The sequence below is a fragment of the Gavia stellata genome, chromosome 15, assembly GCF_030936135.1.
Source record: "Gavia stellata isolate bGavSte3 chromosome 15, bGavSte3.hap2, whole genome shotgun sequence".
Taxonomy (NCBI): domain Eukaryota; kingdom Metazoa; phylum Chordata; class Aves; order Gaviiformes; family Gaviidae; genus Gavia; species Gavia stellata.
The window spans coordinates 8,313,336-8,332,316 of record NC_082608.1 but is presented as its reverse complement, the minus strand read 5'-3'; positions in this window follow the sequence as shown (position 1 = coordinate 8,332,316).

Sequence of the window (18,981 nt, the reverse complement as noted above, 5' to 3'; positions counted from 1 at the left end):
TACAATATGATATGGTCCAAAGAGTACACAATCTGGAATATATTAGGCAGAATAACACTGAACAGACATGTTGGGATTGTGTCAGATAGGGCAAAGAGCATGGTTTGAGTCCCAAAAAATGTGCCAAGCCTCAGTTGGTTTGCACTTATATCTGTGTGACTAGTTACAGGACTTACCTGAGGACTAACAGAAAGCACAGTGGAAAGGCCAGATGAAAGTCAGTTTTTAAAGACTATTCAACTAAGAAATCCCAATGTCTACAATAAGGCAGAGGCAGTGAAGATGTAAATGGCACTTTCACTCAGTATTCTGAAGAATTAGGGCTTCAGTATCCTATTACTGCTTTCTTTACCTGGGACTTCTGCTATGAAATAGTGCTGATCATTAACCCTGTTTAAATTAAATAAAAATTATCACCTCACCTGGGTGCAACTCATAGTAGATCTGCTAGCCCTTTTAATTGAGCAAGCACCTAATCATATTGCAACAATTTGGACCAATTTCTTTCTGAAAGACGCTGAACTGCTCTGCTTCTCATGTCCATGGGCCTGAATGCTCATAAGAAACAAGTCCACAGAAATGCTTTTTACACTAGTTTCTCTGAAACATTTCTTAAATGCTCTGCCTGGTTCCCCTTTGTGGAAATGACATCTTAAGATTTTGGAAACGAAAACCACTCTTTCAGATTTTTCAGTAACTTAAACACAGCTTCTCTCAGACTCCTGACTATGTGGACACTCTGGGTTTATAGTTTGTCTTTTCAAGGGCATCTGATAGGGGTAATGCGTTACTCACATTTTGTATTTCTGTCTCTTGGGTTTCATTTTGTCTTAGGCTCCCCAAATAAAGTGTCATTTGGGTGCTCACTGTGCAACAGAAGCAAATTACTGTTCGCTTTGGGAGTTTAAAATATATGCAGATGTAGAAAATAGCTGTACACACCTTGATAAGGATTTCATTCCCTGGGAATTCTTGTTGCTCTAGAGAGTTCCCTGGACTTTGGTGGCAAAATCCTCTGAGATCTCAGTTTCTGGCAGGCAGTTTGTGTCCAAAGTATGGAAGCTGTATCACCCAGCTCCAACTTTTTTCTTTAAGCCTGCTTTGACCATGAATTAAATCTTCCTATCCCTTCTCCCTGCCTATCATCTCATTCCCCACTGATGTTTGCCATTACCAACAGCTTGCCCTGACCGTTAAGTCACTGACCTATACGATCTCTATTGCTTTAAAGGCCACCATCAAGGCTGTCTGAAGATGTCTCTCTTCTGAACTGAAAAAATTTTCTACTGCCTGAACCCTGAAGTGCCAAAAGATAGCAACTCAACTGGCTCTGTTACTTCTGTCGCCTTTTACAGGAAACAAAAAATTGTGGGTGTGTGGTAATTCTTTATATGCCTTACCTTGTAAGTTTCCTGAGAGCTATTATAATGTGGACCTGCTGTTTTCTTTATTCTAGTTTTTGTTTTGGAATGGAGAGTTCATTTCACAAGGACGATTTTCAGTCCATGGACTGTTCTTGTCAGCAAGCAGCCGTGCTTTCAGACATGAATTTACACTTTTGTGAGCATTTATTAACTTTGGCTTGGAAGTTATACCAGAATGATCTTCAGTTCAGGCACAGTTTAGTAAAAATTTCATTAAGGGAAAAACGAAAGAAAAATAGAGAAGAAAGGCCTGGCTGGTGTCCTTACACTCACGCAGTGTCGTGAGCTGTGAGCAGTAGTTCAGTGACAGTTTGGCAGCTGAACCACAGTGTGTTAGTGAAGGGAGGCTGCTTTTGCTGCACTACACAAAGACCAGTCTTAATTTATTTCTTCATATTCCAAAGCAAATTCTTTGTCTTCAGTAGTGTCCCAGGAATGTATGCATTTGTTCACAAAGTATAGCCCTGACACCTTTACCTAGTTAGGTGATGGCTTTGAATGGAGTAATACAAAACTGAAACAGAATAATTTTCAATTTTATTTATTTAACACTGTATGATATCACTGTAGCTGTTCTTTCTGTTCCTCTACCACAATAAAACTGTAGACAATACTCTACAGGAAACTTTTATACGAAGTGAAAGAGCTTTATTTTTGGAAGACTATAGTTCTCCACTTGATGGTCTGCCTGTTAAAACCAAACAGTTACTTTAGTTTAGAACACAGTTCAAGTCAAACATTAAATACTGGCTAATGTCATTCTTGATTCTGGGACAACTAGTTTCTGCGCTCTAATCTGCTATATTGCACTTGGAAAATATTTTATTATATTTTTTATACATTATATATTTTATTATAATTATTCTCTTAAACATAATGGTAAATAAAATATTTCTTTACAGAAATTGAACAATAATTATGTAGCTGGGTCTGAGCATAAAGTAAGTCTGCACATCTTTTGTAGGCAGTTAAGAACTCATTCTTCCTATGTTCTTACCTGACTGGATGCTATGGAGGAACATAGGATAGCAGCAAATCCAAACTAAAAACTTCTCCACTGATGCAGGGTATAGTTTCATTACAGTGTTAATGTGATCATAGCAGCTCAGCTCAGATGAAATTGGAGAGAAGAGAGGATTGCATGCGCATATGAAATGCTCCGCAGATATGTTTGGAGGTGGAATGATGAACAATAGATGAACACTATAGAGAGAGTGCATTGAAACTTAAAAGAAGGAAAGAGACATTAGGAGAAATAATGCAAAGTGATAGCATACCTCCTCCAAGCATAGCATTGCCACTGTTTCAGCTATGTGTTGAGAACATAGTGGTTTGGTTCCAGGTCTCAAAAACATTTAATTTTAAACAGTTTTTAGCTCACCAGTCATGCACTTTGGGGAAGTGCATATTGATTCCTGATGGATAGCCAGCTAGCAGTACTGTTTTATATGCCTGGTCCTTTGGGGAGTCATCTGTCCTCTTAAAAGAAATAAATATGAAGAGACGTGGGCTGCTCTGATCACTAAAATTGCAATTCTACTATATCTGATTGCAGACTGTATAATTTCATGTGCTCTCTCAATCCAGCAAGATACAATCCGTGGCACATTGAAGACAGTTTGTGTTCTCACAAGATAAAAAATTTGGATGTTTGAATTGGATGCAACAACTCAAAAAGGCCATATTTCCTTAATTTTAAAAGGTGGTTATAGTACTTTACCAAGGAATCACAATCTAAAAATTCTTAAGTTCGTTCTTTCAGAACAGTTTTTCATTTACTATATATATATACACACACACATATATTTTATATATAAAAGCTTTCAGATGAAAGGCTGCTTAATAAAACAATTGTATTTCTCTCCTATTAGTATATTTCATTACTATAATTTTATATGCATTATTCTGTTATGACTCTAAACTGTAGATTAATTTAGTCAAGCAAATGCAGTATATTTATTTTTAATCTCTCTCTACATTGTACATTTTGATCATGCACTAGGGTATTATTATATATGTAATATAAAATTATTAGGTACTTATACATAAAAACAAAATGTCATTTATTATATCTACAAATGCCTAAATTCCTGTATCATGATATTTCAGAGTAGGGTATCGTCATATCTATAAATTTAGGAACTTATAGACATAATGATAGTCTAAAGTATTATGATAACAGCAATACTTCTTTTTGTTCATTCCAAAATGGCAATCCAAATCCATAATTCCTAATCTCATTTCCACAGTTAGGTGTCTAGTCAGTGATGGACTGTATATTATGGATTCAGGATGAGCTTTGTGGTAGTGTGAAATTATGGATTTAAGCAATGGCTGCCTCTATAAAAGGATGATATCCTGTAATAGGGGGATATGATCCAGTGTTTTAAATAAGCAGTTAATAAACCATGCTTCTACTGTTCAAAAGAAGATTGTGCATGGTATTTCACAGCAGTTCAATGTTTCTGACTATAATTTATGTGAAGTCAAGACAAAATACTTATATGGGTATATTTTAGGCTGCTTTTTTATCTCCTGTATATTTTCTGTCTTCTGTCATATTGTAATATAGGATTTGATTGTTTCTTCTGTGATACCTACAGCATCCAGTCTCATGCTTCCCTTTTAGATACAAGGAATTATGTGGTGTGCAAAGCAGCATAGTTCACTGGAAAATTTTTTAAATGTTTGCTTACACCAGTGATAGAGGGTAGGATGTAGATCTAGGTCTGAAAAAATGTCAGGCTGCTTTTCTGGAATTAATTGTGGAGCAAGAAGGAGCAGAGCAGAGGAAACTGAACTTGAAGAAACTTTGGATCTAGAATGCATTGCACTGCACGCCCCTCTTGTTCAAAGGCTAGACTCATGGACATTGCCATTTTGAGATAGAAAAATAATTTATGAGCACCTGCTAACTACAGTAAGGAAAAGGGAGTTTTCCAAGAATTCATTCTCTTTGGTGTTTTACTTTGTCAGAATATCCATACTTCCAGTTGTAGTAGTAAATGTTAAAAATATTTACTTTGGAGCTATTCCAGTTGATGCCTTTACTGTTCCAAATCTTAAATATTCATGTATTTCATTTAGTAATATTCCTAAATGTTTCCACAAAGCCTATAGCCACTTTTAGGGTAAAATTCAATTGCCTCTGGCTCACACTGAAGAACAACTTCCTTTTGAAATAGCTATTCTTAGAAAACAGTGCTATAGAGCACAGAGCAATGGAATTGCTATGCATAATGTTAGGGCAATTTCTTTTTGCCTTTAGGTGATATGACCAGCTGACATTTCAGCACAAGGATCCTTCAGAGCCATGTAGAGAATTTGATGTGACAGTGTCTCTGAATCAATCACTGAACTTAAAGAAGTATTCATTATATATACAACATACATACTAGCCTCTTATGTAATCAAATAATTTTCTCTGTCTTGTTTCCATATGTAGTTGTCTCTTTTCTTGCTCTCATTTTTATTTTGACTGAAGCATGCTTAAATGATCACACTTCACGTACACACACACATATACCCCGCCTTCGCTTTGCAGGAGTATGCCTTATGCATTGCCATTTCTGGTTCCCTCCCTCTTGTGTTTTGGTCAGATTGCTTCTCTTGCCAGGAGTGTCAGCTGAGGGAATATTGCAAGTTCAGGAAAGCTAGCAGCTCCTTACTCCTGAGAGGGTGATAGCAGGAAATGTCAAAGTTTGTCCTCATCAGTTTGGTTTAAATCTGGATGGAATATTTGGCAAATGCATTAAAGACAAAGCAGAGCATGTTGAAAAACCGTAGTTTGAACAGTTAAATTGGCAAAGGAACTAGCAAACAAGTTTTTATGAAGAAAAGTGTTAGACAACTTAGTTATATTGCTTTGTTGACTCCCCATAAAATAAAAGTAAGTTATAAAACATTATATATTTTTTTCTGAAAATGCACTTCACTTAATGTTCCTGAAAACTGATAATGAAAGAAAGGAATATTTAGGGTGCTGAATGCCAAAATTTCAAAGAATGGGGTTGAGACAGGTCAGTTCTCCGCAACAATAACTTGTCCTATTGCTCACTTGAGCACATGGTTTGCTATTTCCAAGTTTCTCTGTGGTTTATTCAAGAAGCCTGATGGGTTCATCTGTGTTCCTAGAGCAAATAATGTCCTTTCTGACTGGTGGAGGGCAGAAAGGAGGCAAGCCAGCAGAAGTTACTAAAAAATATGGATTTTCTTCTTTGTGGTTTAAAGATTTGTGTTCTAGTCAACATTGCAGTATATGACTGGTGGAGGGCAGAAAGGAGGCAAGCCAGCAGAAGTTACTAAAAAATATGGATTTTCTTCTTTGTGGTTTAAAGATTTGTGTTCTAGTCAACATTGCAGTATCTGGATGAGAAAGGGCCCTTTAGTGAATGGAGATGGTCTCCCTTTTTATCTATGAGAAACAGTGATTGTGCAAGATAGGTACACCAAAACAGCATACCAGTGACTTCAAGTGGCAATCTCTATAGGAGAACTTAAAACTGCTGCGACTTTCTAGTCAGCTCCAAATCGGTCACTGATTCACTTTGATTGCAGCGCTATTTATTTCCCATGTTAAATAATTTATAGGTTATCTATGTGTTGCATTGTAATAAAGTCATAGCTTTTTGATCTCTAAGGTGGGTGTTGCTGCCTTTTGTAGAAGCAGAAAGTCTGAAAGTCATAAATGATTACTATCCTTAACAATCCTTTACTGCACAGATGTTTTACAATAAACCAAGGGGACAGGACATTCTGTAAATTTAATGGCACATCACTTAAAAAATCATGTAATTACAAGGTGTATGTTGGAATAAAAATTATACCTTTGCAGGTTAAGTAAAGAATCACTAATAAAATTGTAACAGGCATACATTATACAGCATGGGGTTCATAATGAATAACTGCTAGGTTATTAGTGCTTAACAGATTAAGGGTACTTCCATTTATTACTGTGCTCCACTAAGGATGAGCATTAATTTTTTTTCAAAGCAAATTCACTGGAAACAGACAGTTTAAAATTTATGCTTGTAATGATTGCTACATGGTCCATTAAGACCACCTCTAAGTGAGCTTAATTTGTAGCAGATAAATGTACATGTCTACATATTTTTCAACGTAGTTTATGGTGCATCCTGCACAGCTGTGCCCAACTGATTAAATCCTCACAAAATTTAAATAGGAAACCCATTACATAGACAGTATTATATCCATTTATCATACACACATTTTCAATTTAACTCTCTAAGCCTTTGTGCGGGATATTTTCACTGATTCATTAAATATGTATAGTGAGGCCATTTTCTCTTCTGGTTTGTTTTTCCCTTTTGTTTTCTGGGTTTGTTTGTTTCCTGCTTTTCAGTTCTATCATCCAATAATTAAGAACTTCAGCAAACCGAACATTATCTACAACAATTATCTCAGCAATGATCCCAGATATGACAGTCACTTAAAATTCTAGATCTAGAGAGCTCTTATCTAGGGAAAAGAAGCAGGGCTATAACCAGTATGTAGGGAAAGGTGATTGGTACTAATACCTCATTTGCCTTCCAGAATGGATTCTGGACTCTGGATTTGTCCTGACAGATAGACATGCTAGATGCTGAGAAAGGTTGGAATTACAGATATTCCTTCCCCTTCTTCAGGATTTCGCATTGGTTAGCTCTGGGCATCTTCTGATTTTGTTAAAATGCTTCCTAAAAGCCCATTCTGAACTGTCAAGCTTTATCTCTGCTTTAGGTGTTTTGAGTCTCATATAAACCATAGTACTGGTTTCTAGAAATAGGATTTGAAGCATTCATCCAATTTTAGAGATCAAATTTAGCTGCTCTGAATTATTATCTGAATCCCTTTTATCATTGTTGACTATAGAGTAGATTAAAGCTGTTAACTTCCCATGCCCTGAGCCCTATGTAAAATAGATGGTATGAATTCCCTGTCAGCCATATGCTGCTCTACTTGATTCAAGACCATAGATCTTCCTCTGGATCTAGTGCTGTGGTAAAAGTCTTGATCATCATATTCTGTGGTCTGCTAGTGTGAGCCTCTGCAGCTGTGCATGGGTTTATTAAGCTCAGTAGAGCCTATGCTAACAGAACACTGAAAAATAAGGGCCAACTTTTGTTTAAGCTGTAGAAATATCTTTGCTTATTAGAGTAACAAAAGGGAAACAAGATTTTTAAAAGAACAAGAATAACTAATTATTGTTCATTCATTTTTGCATTCCTCTAATTAAATGCCAGAGACAGATTCTGTACTCTTCTACAAACTGAACAAACATACCAAACCACAATGAAGTGCTAACCTCCAAAATATTAAAGAATTCAAGATTTTATACAAAAAGAAATGGCTGTTTAAATAACAGTTCTCTGGTAGCTGGCTCTGTTTTCTTAATGGGTGTATAAAATTGAATCATATGGCCATTTTTTAGCAAACATGGGTATTTTAGAGAGAAGTTAAAAGGACTTAGTAATTTTGCTTTTCTTTGTGGTGCAAATAGTGACAATGATTTATTATAACCTTCTTTTTAGCCTACCTTTGAAGCCATTGTGTCCTTAAATGATTTTTTTCCCCAAGGTTGATGGTGTCAGTCCATTTTCCACAGAAACACCAAAACTGATAGATGGATGAATTAATTTAAAAACCTTTCAGATGACAATTAGAAACTAGTGTATATCCCTGTATTCTGGAGTTTGTTTCTGTATATTTAGAATTTTGGTTATGTATTAACTTTAGGAAATTATTGGTTTTTGTTTGGAAATTAAAATTCTGGTGTAACAGTTTGCCATCTTACATGATTTTTTCATAGGATTTTGGTGTGGGCTAAAGCAAGTCCTGATGTTCTTCAGAGCCTTTCACACATTTGCTCTGCTCAAGCCCCATGATTTGACTTCTCACATCACTTTTTTTCCTTTTAAAAAGCCAAATTATCTGTAGGAAGCATATAGGATTCCCAACTATGAACCCCCAGAGAGTGCACCTCTGTTCTCCCAAACAGCAGCACCAGGATTAAGACAAGGACAGTGAAGAACATTTAGAGCTACATCATCCTTGGAAGGTAGTGGGTATGGACTTCCCAAGTCTTGGATAGACAATAGAAATGCCTTAGGAGTTTCAGGGAAAGGAAGATGTCCTTCATTTGAGGTGCAGGTGATGGAAGCAAGCGCTTTTAAAATGCTGAGCAATTCTTTCATTATTCCGAATACTCAGGTGATCTGGTGGTAGTCCCCACACCCAGAATCTGTGCTGCTTGCTCAATGTTTCAGTTTTTTTCACAGATAAGAAACATATTCTCACCTTAAACATTCTCTCAGGGTATTCCTGCACCTTACCCTTTAAACAAACACTTGGAGAAATGAATGCCTGCTATAAAATAGAAAAGTATATCTTGGAATAAGACCTATAAATGTGATGTTATAGATAGACTTGCTTAGGAACACAGGTAGTCAAACCATGGAAAAATTGTCCTGGATATTCCTTTCAGTTCAAGCATCACACAGAAATAGAGGCTGGCTGAACAGGACAGTTCTTGAACAACCCATACATGAGGTCACAGTTTTTAAAGATCTCTGTGAGAATTTGAATGTCAGGACCTGTGTCCTAGTTCATTCAGAGACATCTGTTTCAGTGTTCATTTTTCTAGTGATCACTGCCAGTAGGAATCAGTTGTGACTAGTAAAGTGCTGGCTCTAGGGTCTGGACAGTTGGTGGGTTCTTCAAAGTGTGAAAACAACAAGTTTCTGTCATCACAAGTGTGAAAATGATATTGCAAGTGCATATGATATTGTTTCTAGATTTCAGGGAGAGAATGTTTCAATGGATAAAGAATTATGGGTAATGAGTTGCTTGCAAGTAAAGTCTAAACCTGTGATGTTATAAACATGCCCATTGGTTTGGGTTTTTTTCTTTCAAAAGTGGGAAACTATTCACTAGGAATATTACTAGCTGTCCAGTATCTGATGATATTTTTTTTCATGGAAACACAAAATAGTGTCTTTCAGCTATGCACAAGTTTTTGGAGGCTTGCTTGTGATATCAAGAAATTGTTGACTGTGAGATTCTAGTGTATATATAGTCATTCACTTCATCTATATAAAAACAATGTTTGTGCTTGTGATTATACTGTTCTTTGTATGTTTAGTGGATAAACATTTTAACAGAAGTGTTTATTTAAAAAGCATAACAGTGCAAATGTATGAACCTGAGGAGGTTTGTGTCACAATCTGTTATCTTGAAACCTTACCAAGACAAACTTACTTCAGGGGAGTCTGTTTTATTTTGCTGCTGGCAGCAAAATGATTAGTTGCAGAATAATCTTATAAAGAGCTGGTTGCCAATTAAAAAAAAAAAATAGACTGCTCCCTGTGTCATACTTTCAGAGAAATCTTCCTCACATGTTTTAATTTTTGAGGAATAGCTAATGCATTAATGCATTATTGTTAAATAATCGTTACATTTTAAATTATTAACTCAGCTAATTATAGGTATTTAGGAATCTGTCAGCTTTTCAGTTTGAGGTTAACATTTTCACAATAAGTAGGTGTATGAGAGAGACAAACTAGCTACCGATCAGAAAATAGAAGACTATAGAATTATTTCTGGAAAATTTCCAGAGCAATGGAAGAATAATTGGTAACTGGGTTACTAAAAAGAAAATAACCCTCAATCTACTGAGGATTTTGAAAGAAATAACATTTTGGCTCCAAATTCTATTAAGTACTTAAACATTTCAATTTTTGGGTGCTTGGCTGAACTGTAGCCCCTATTCCATCTTACCTCAACCTTTAGAGTTTAAATAAATTTATCAAGGTATGGCCAACTCAGAAGGCAGTTTAAGGAGAGACTATAGTCCCAGCAGAGTCAGGGATGGGATCTTGCCTTAAAGCTGAGCAATATAATTCAAGCAAATTCAGTGAACAAAACAAAATTTATATATAAATTTAAATAAATACAGAAAATATTTTCTGCATGAGAAAGAGGCAAATGCAGTTGACAGTAGTTCTTAATAATTTTGTTCATGTGAGATATTTGTCATCCTCCAAATGATAGCAAATTAAAATATGTTCATGACAGAAGCTGACCTTCGTGAAAATACATTTTGTCCTCATATGAAGGAGGTTTGATTATCATACAGTTACAATGGCACATGTAAAATACCTGGCTTGGAAAGCAGAAGTAATCATATTTAATTAAGTTGACTTGCAGTTGAATTGGAAAGCATCTTTAATTTTTAACAAAAAAAAAAAAATCTTCAAGCAATAGAAGTATATAAATATAGCACCACTGCTACAGAGATGTTTTGTGAAGCTGTGATTAAGACTATTTGGGATATTAGTCCCTGTGCTGTACTTTATGGTGTATGGTAATGTTTGTGGTTTACATCTTATTGCATTAACTGGCAGTGTTATAAGCTGTATTCTTTCTTTGTGCTCCCCTATGTGTCATATGATTTACTTCTGATGTTTTTTCTACAATATTTCTTTTCCTCTCAAAGTATATCTATTTTTTTTAAACATTACTATTATGTTATATGCCAAAACATTTCAAACACTGCTTAAATATGGAGGAAACGTGAAATGTTTTCACATAACTCTGTAACGTGGTATTAAACAGATTTAACACAATTTTAATACAAACGTAATAAAAAAACCTTCCTCTAAATTTAAGTCTCTTTAGAACATGTATTATTCTTATTTAGCTTTAAAACAATGACCATCTTTTCTGTGTTGCTAAACTGTTCTTTTCTTTGTTTGTTTGTTTCCAAATCCTTCTTTAGAAACCATTTTTTTCCTTTTTTTAATGAAACCTTAGTGTTTGTCTCTCCTTTAATTCATTCCATTCTGAATCATTATCTCAAACTGTCTGTGCCTGGAAGGGTTAGTGAGCTGCTTGGAGTGGATACACAAGTCTGCCTTTTTTTTAGGTGCGCTATACCATTATGTACTTACTATTTTACGCCCACATTTGGCTGTGTGTAAAAAGCACAATGCAGAAAGTACTTTAGATACGCAGTGTGCATAAACACAATGCACAAACAGGGCTGAAGAAGGTGATCCGTAATATCCAACTTGCTGAGCAGGGAGCTAAGTTGGAACAATTTTGTGATTTTGCTATGCTCTGGAGTATAAGTTTCTCTTTTCTTAAGAGTTCTCGGGCCAGGAATAAATGTGCAGAGCTAGCGAGTCCATGAAAATGAAGGGAGAGAAGAAATAAAGAGAAAGCAGGGGGGGTGCAGAATGAAAAGTTGGGTGAGTGGTAGTAGAAGGAAAATGCTTACAGGTCCTAAACTTGGACATTCTTTACATTTGGATAAAGAATACAACTTTGTGTTAAAGGTCTGGATCCAACACTGCCCTTTGAATTTATCAGCTTCCACTTCCTAATTTTGAGTGACTGTGTACCATGGAAGTTTATGGACTTATATACTGGTACTTATATACCCTAACAGCTTCTGGACAATTGCCAGCTGCTGGGTGTTCTGAATAACTTATTCAGTGCAATGAAGCAATGCAGAGGAGCTGGGTTTGGCTGTTTCAATTGTGCAGGCACATCCAGATACATTCTCTGAGTCAAAAAATGTTCACTGCTGAAGTCCCTTGTGTCCAGTGTCATCTTCTAAAAGACTTCTCAGGAGAAGCATATTCTTACCAAGGTCCCTTTGGCAACATGAGCAATTTTTTCTGCTATATTTTGTGGCTCATCATTTGAATCATCCTTTAAGGATATGCTCTGGGCTGAAATCCTATTTGCACTATTAACTTTTATTCTGTAATAACTCATTTAAGAACATCAGATAGTCTCTAAATAGTCTTTTTATTAATGTTTTGTTCAAAAATAATAAATTCTGTTCCTGTTAAAACAGAATTTTGCAGCCTCTGCAATTTAACCTTGAAATTTCAAAACTCTTTTAAAGACCTTGCAGAGCCTTCATGATAGATTGAAGAGTTTATTGTTTTATCAAAGGATACACTCAGAGGAACCCTGAGTTTGTTTTTTTTTTTTAAGTGCTAATGTCTTAACCCTACTTGCACCTCAGATTTGAGTTATATATAAATGTATAATAAATATATAGTATATACAAATATATTTCAGGAATATAAATGGGTCACAAGAGCTAATTAGCTTTTTCTTTTAATATTGCCTGGGTAATTTCAGTTATTTGGTTTTGAATCCATTGTTTTCTCTGATTAATTTTGCAGTATAAGTATTGAAGTCCAATGTAGTTTACCTGAATAAGCATTAAGTTTGGAAGTAGGAGATTATTGGTACTTCTTAGTCAGGCCCTACACAAACATAACTGAGAGAAAAAGCATATCCATCTGTGCCTGAAGACAACCTGAGAAGATTGTGGCTTTCTCATTCTGCTGTTCAGCATAGCACATGCTCTATTTTGTGTGAGAGTCTGATGGAGGAGAGGCTGTCATCAGTACTGCTGCTGCCTCTAGACCTGTTTATGGCTTATGTTTTTATGCTCTTTGTTATTACAGAAAATTTAAAGGGCTTTTGTACATACTGAATATGGGTTTCCAAGAATTAAGCAGAAGCTCTAATCTAACTCCTTAAAATGCTCTTGAATCTCAGCTTTTGTCTAGAAGATACATGTTTTTGGTCCAGATTGGAAAGAAAAATGCAGGCCTATTTTCTGTATGCAGGTCAGATGGCACCTATCGTAGCAAAAAGTTGATGAAAGCACCCCAAATCTTATGAGAATAGTTCATCTGAAATTGTGCCCATGAACAGCATCAGTCCTTCAGCTCAATATTTTTTTAATCCAGACAGAAATCATAGTGCCTATGGAACTATGTGAGGAGGAGGAATTTTTCTCAATTCACTTTTGTCCAGGTATATGCAAAGCATTTCTAACTTTGCTACCAAACACAAATTTAGCTTGTTATAACACCTTCCCTGAGCGGTCCCACTGAAATACATCTTCTGACTCAAAGCTTAACACTGTGTTTCTACTGTTGTAGCCAATATGTTGCTATGAAAACTGTTGGTAAGTACTTACCTGGAATTATTGAAGGACTTGACCTTCTTCTGTGAAGTATTAGTGACATTATTGAGTTCTCTTTTAATAGCATTTTTGTTATCTCTGCCCTTGTAAGTCCCTTCTTCCAAATGTTATAGCTTACTAGTTTATATGCTATTTTCATTGCAATTATAGCTAGTACAGGAATGTTTTGTTACCTTTTTAATGCATTGTCACCATGCATCATTTTTAGATCCTCATTGCTCCTTATTAGAGGTTATTTAAGTTCTCAGCTCTAACTGGATAATGAAGCATGCTTATGATATAAACTAGAAAATGTTTTGTTGCACTGGTGACAGTCTGTGGTGGTTTATTTGGGTTTTGTGTGTGTGTGATCTTTTAGGTTAGTTAAATGTAATAAAAATGTACATAAATGTCAGACAGCTGGTACAGCTTCTGCTGGAATGACTTCATAAGTGTGCCAGAATATGTGAGATCTCTGCATGGTCCACCTAACCTCTGGTATGGTGACACCTTCTTCTGGTCTGTTTGTTTTCTTCCACTGACACAGATCAAATAGAATAGAATACAATGTGTGAGATTAATAGTTTTGGTTGTCTGAGGAAAACCTTGGAATCCTTAAAAAAAAAAGCTATTGGAAAATAAAGAGAAGCAGATGAAACTTATTCATCTGGCCCTGTAGGGATTTATAAACCTTTAAGGCCCCTGTTCAAACTCTTTCTATGCTCTAATTACATAGCTTTCTTACCCTGTATATTTTGGGAGTTTACTCTTCCACTACAGAATTAGAGGGTGCAAGCCTATGCAAAATGTTGACAAATAAGCTAGTGTATACAGGTAGTCAGGTGCTTTCAAAGGGTGCATCAGTTCTTTAGTCTGAGAGAAGGACATATGGATTAAAATTATAGACCCAAACTTTACGAGAGACAGACAGGCCAGAGTATACTGTTTCAGAGCACTCTAGAGCAATCTGTAATAGAAAATCATCTTTGTATACTATTCATAGAATCATAGAATCATTAAGGTTAGAAAAGACCTTTAAGATCATCGAGTCCAACCATTAACCTAGCACTGCCAAGTCCACCACTAAACCATGTCCCTAAACACCACATCTACATGTCTTTTAAATACCTCCAGGGATGGCAACTTCCCTGGGCAGCCTGTTCCAATGTCTGACAACCCTTTCGATGAAGAAATTTTTCCTAATATCCGATCTAAACCTTCCCTGACACAACTTGAGGCCGCTTTCTCTCGTCCTATCACTTGTCACCTGGGACAAGAGACCAGCACCCACCTTACCACAACCCCCTTTCAGGTAGTTGTAGAGAGCGATAAGGTCTCCCCTCAGCCTCCTCTTCTCCAGACTGAACAACCCCAGCTCCCTTAGCCGCTCCTCATAAGACTTGTGCTCCAGACCCCTCACCAGCTTCGTTGCCCTTCTCTGGACACACTCCAGCACCTCAATGTCCTTCTTGTAGTGAGGGGCCCAAAACTGAACACAGTATTCGAGGTGCAGCCTCACCAGCGCCGAGTACAGAGGCATGATCGCTTCCCTACTCCTGCTGGCCACACTGTTTCTGATACAGGCCAGGATGCTGTTGGCCTTCTTGGCCACCTGGGCACACTGCTGGTTCCTATTCAGCTGGCTGTCAATCAACACCCCCAGGTCCTTTTCTGCCAGGCCAGGCAGCTTTCCAGCCACTTGTCCCCAAGCCTGTAGCATTGCATGGGGTTGCTGTGTCCCAAGTGTAGGACTCGTCAGTTGGCCTTGTTGAACCTCGTACAATTGGCCTGGGCCCATCCATCCAGCCTGTCCAGATCCCTCTGCAGAGCCTTCCTGCACTCAAGCAGATCCATATCAAGCAGATTCCATAGTATTTAATTTTTAAAAAATGCTATAGTGGTAGTTTTCTTTACATTTTAGGAGAGTTAGAATGTTTTTGAAATATTACAACATTTGAATTTTAAAGTAATTCCAATAAAAGTTAATTACTGTCACTCTGAATCAATTCTGTCTGAATTTCCTGAAAAATAGTGACTATAAGCCAGACTATATTTTTTCTATCATTGTCAGAATGTCAGTGGATTTCCTGGTATGTAACCCAAAGCAAAATGTGGCCATTTAATTCTGCAAACAGCAATAAAAATAGTGAACACTGGAGAGTTTGTATTTGAATTATGAGTAGTTGATTTTTCTTTTAAATTGGGTTTATAGACTATTGTTAGTAGTATTGTTTCCTTATTCATTGCATCCTTGAGAGTGGGTGTTTACAGATGCACTATTACTAGAGCTACTTACTGTAATATCCTTTTTAAGTGAAGTCAGGCAGCCTGTGCTAATTGCTGTACAGAGACACTCTACAATGTAATATACAATGTCACTTAAGCCCTGTTCACAAAGACCTGAGTTTTCAAATGTTCAGTGCATTACAATACGTTTTCGTTTGGGCTAAATTGCACTATTGATTTTTTTTGTAATTAGGTTTTAATGAATTGTAGTCACTGAATTGTACGTTTGTCAAGGGACTTCAAAGATTGGATTGTGATCATTTCATTTACATTATTTATTTATTTTTATTGTGTCTAACAGTAGAGAGCTCCTGGAAATCTTTCTCGATAACAGGAACTTTGATTTTTGTGTTAGCTTCTTTAAAGTTCAGCACCTACTTTTCTGCAGTATAATATTACTGAAATATGTAAAACTGTAGGAATTTGGCTTGCCTAAAAACTGTTGAAGTAATCCATCTCTTAGAAATTTCTGTTTTCTCACCGTTTGCTCCCCTGCACCATTTGGGTTAAACCGCTTGACTGAAATTGGTCAATAAGGGTTTTTGTTGGACTTTTGCGCCTTTATGGTTGCTTATATTTGTTTTAATCTTTACCACTGGGCACTAAAAAGCTGCTTTTGCTTGTTGATGCTTAATCAAATTATCATGGCAGCAGATAATCCCCTGTTCTGATTTAGTAACATGAGCTTTTCTTATACTGTTTTATTAAATTATGTGCTTTAGAAGGAGAAACACATATTCTACACCAGCCCCCAAAATACTGATTAAATGGTGTTTATACAGCTTAGTTTATTCTTGAAAGGCCAGGGGTACCTGCTGTAGCTTTCTGACTACATTTCAGTCTTCTAATGGAAAATCACATCTTTTCCTGAAATAGTTAAGTAGTTTAAAAATCCCTAACTTTAATTAGTGATTTCTGTATCTGTGTGAAAGCTTTTCCTTTCTCATCACCCTTGCTAATATACTGGACTTTCCACTGTGTTGGACAGCAATCATGAATAATTTTTGCTGAGCAGAGTCCTGGGTCAGCATGGTTTTCTTGCAAGCTGGAGAGTGAGAGTCTGGCCCTTGGTCAGTAACCCCTTCAAAGCAGGACAACAACCACTTTTCAGGGAGTCTACTCTTGATCAGTCAGTTGTCTTTTGTAGGGGAGGTGCTGAACACTTCACTGCACTTGAGTGGGCCTTTTAATGCGATTACAGCTAATCCCAACAACAGATTAACTTGTTCTTCCAACTACAGCAGTCCTCCGTGTTTCTCCCTCTATGAGATACCAGTTTTTAATCAATACATGTATACTTAGATATGGGGCTGTATGCCAGCTCAAAGCAGTGGTGGGGTTCTGTTGAGAGTCTTTCCAGACCAGAAGCAGCCTAGCAGCGTTAGAAAGGTATGAACCAAAGCTAATGCATCCCAGAGAGATGTGACATATTAGCTTGACTTAGCTCCATAGCTTTTGGATTGGCATTTTTGGATGTAAAACTGGTTTTTAATACAGAGAAATAATGTACAACTGCCTGCACCTTCATGTTGTTTTCTTTGATGCTGACCTACTAGATGACCTTGAGTGAATACGTCACTGAATCTTTCTGTGCTTTTGTTCTTCCTACATATCTTTAGTCTACCTTTTATATTCAATCTGTAATATTTCAGCCATTCATATTGAAAAAGCAAATATTTCCTAATATATTTTACTATTTTTGTCATTGCCCATTGCAAAAAAAGATTCCAGCATTTGTTTTATTCTGTATGATTTGCACTTGCTTAGGTAAGAATCAGTCAATTCAGACACAAAAACACGCACAATAATTCTAGCTTGCCATATTTTACCATTTAGTTTCAATAAACATATTCATCTAGAGGATTTGTACCTTTTAAACTAAATATTAGGCATAACTTTAGTTCCTTGTTAGATTTAGCCAGCAGCCTGGTGAATTTATGTGGCTCCCCGTAGCTGTGAATCTGTTGTCTCTTCCAGAATTATTTGGGCATAAGGGTCTGTATTGGGCAATTAAAAAAGACACAGAGCTATTACAACTATGCCTAAATACTACGTCTAAATTTGTGCACAGCCATAGAAATATGCACTTTGCACATGTGGTTGTGCGGTTTAGTGCCAACAATTTAGGTTTACGGTATGAGTGCACCTGTGTGTAAGACTTTATTTTAAAATTTGGTCATGCAGAACTTTGCTTTTTAATTAGGTTTTCTTTTTTCTCTCTTGGACAAAAATTTGCATATACATATATTTGCATATTTTATGTGTATTTTTAGAAGGGGGCTGTAAATTGAACCTACAGAAAAGGTATACCCAACTATGTAACTTATGTAAATATAAACAAAGATATGTATCCCATAGTGAAAAACTTAGAAGGTCTGGCTAAAACATGGAAAATCTCTTTTCTCTTTGGCTAAGGAAGAAAAGAACTTTCAGATCACAAGAACGTGTTCTTCATGCTTCCTCATGTTTTCCTCTGGAAAAACTTATTATTTTCTTTAAATTACAGCCAATTTTGTTATTACTATCAGAATATTTAATACTGATATTCATTTTATCTCTTTCTGGCTGTGAAATAGTTTACTAATAGTATTGACTGTAATCATAGTGTAAGAGACATTTGTGCAAAATAGTGACAGACTTTTTATTTGTTGAGATATTACTAGCTATTTACAAGCAGTGCTGGTAGCAATGATTTTTTTTCTTTGGAGCATTTTAGTACAACGTTAGTAATGGTACATATGAGCCTCTGGGGCAAGACATGAAGGGAAGAGTGAATATTTGGTGGCAAAAGCAGATGTTTCCAGATGAGCAGCTTCCTTCTTGTTTCCTTTTAGAAATGTATCTTACCTTTGTCATAAGTTTCATTTATAGATTCCTTTTCCTGTGACGGCCTCCTTCAGTTTAAATCCATGCAGTCTAGCAGGACAATACCAGTTACCTAAAGTAAGGTGAATGGGATATTTAGTGAAATAAATAAATATTACACATAAGCAACTCATTCTGCTCAGTTGCACTAAATGAATTTCTAGACAGGCTAAGCTTGAGTTTGTATACGCATACGTTTTAACTCTCCCTCCTGAAAGCTGTCTAACTCTGGTGTCTTCCAATGAAGTGAAACATGTCAGAATGAAATTGAAGGGAGGATGAAAGTGGTAGGACAACAGTGCAACAACATGTAAATATAGAAGAAGCCATCATTCCCCAGCAAATAAAAACTAGAAGTCATAGAATTAAAAAAGTTTTAAATAAACAAGATTTACTTACATCATTATTTTGTCT